The 1,059-nt window shown below is 62.1% G+C and overlaps 1 protein-coding gene across 2 annotated transcripts in view; it reads left to right on the top strand.

The window, feature by feature from the left end:
- LOC102383897 (transmembrane protein 150A-like) overlaps positions 1-1,059 on the top strand; it is a 29,837-nt gene that overhangs the window by 742 nt on the left and 28,036 nt on the right. The window lies entirely within an intron of this gene.

Here is a 1,059-nt window from a genome sequence, read left to right as displayed (position 1 = left end):
CGGCTCCCCCTCCGCCGCGCGGGGAGCGGTGTCCCGGTCCCGGTCTCGGTCTCGGCCTGGCCCTGGCGGGTCCCGCACACACGTGCTGCAGCTCGGCCTGCTCCCCCCCTGCTGCGCCCTCACCCACGGGACGCTGCTGGGGGCTGCCTCTTAGCACTAGTGCTAGACCTCACCTGGGACTGCTGCCTCGGAGGTCTTCCATGGTGGGCCGCACATGTTGGGGGTCCCTGCCCTCAGCTGTCTGTGGCTGCCAGCCAGTGCCCCGGTGCCGGCTAGAGCAGCAGCTCCAGTGCCAGAGCCCAGAGGCTCCCAGGCAGGTGGAAGTTATCTTGCAGTGGCGGCAGGGGCTGTGGCATCGAGGGAGGCAGGAGGAAGGGGCCTGATGTGGATGATGGTGGAATGGGGAAGAGTAAAGCAACCACTGGCAGGAGGGCAGGTCTGTGTCCCTGGGCAGTGACTGAGCACCCACCTGCCTCACCTGCAGTCTGGACAAAGAGCTCCAGATCTTTTGGCCAAGGTGTTCCTTGGGGACTCATTTGCTGCAACCCTGGTGCAGGGCCTGTGTAGCTGGCTTCAGTCCTGGCCCCTGCATGGTAACAGAGTTGAGCCTTGCAGCAGACTTCCCCCTGCACCCCCCATGCTGCAGGGCAGCAGGGCAGCTGCGGGTTCAGAGCCTTTGCTAAGCTTTTGGGGCCGGGGAATAGAAAATGCATGCTTGGCGTCCCTGAGAGAGAACCAGTGTTAGTTTCTACCCCCACCTTCCTGTGCCCTCAGTCACTGCCCATGGTACAGCCCAGTGCTGAGTCCTCTCTAGAGGGCTCCCTTGGGGCAGTCATGTCCCTCCAAAATGCTATAACTCCTTAGCTGCATTCTCTAGGGCTCGATACCCATCTTCCTCCACTGGGGAGGGGGACAACTTGGGTAAAACTTCTGGCTGTCTTTGCTACTGCTGCACAGAGGGTCACAGAAGGCAGAGGAGGGGGTTGGGTTAATGCTGCTCTCTCTAGGCCCATCCTCTGCTTTGAGGATGCTGCTGCAGCCCCTCCAAGTGGGTGGGGG

Source organism: Alligator sinensis, unplaced genomic scaffold (genome assembly GCF_000455745.1).
Source record: "Alligator sinensis unplaced genomic scaffold, ASM45574v1 scaffold264_1, whole genome shotgun sequence".
NCBI lineage: Eukaryota > Metazoa > Chordata > Crocodylia > Alligatoridae > Alligator > Alligator sinensis.
Note: the sequence above shows the minus strand (reverse complement) of the source record. Positions and strands in the feature narration are given on the sequence as shown.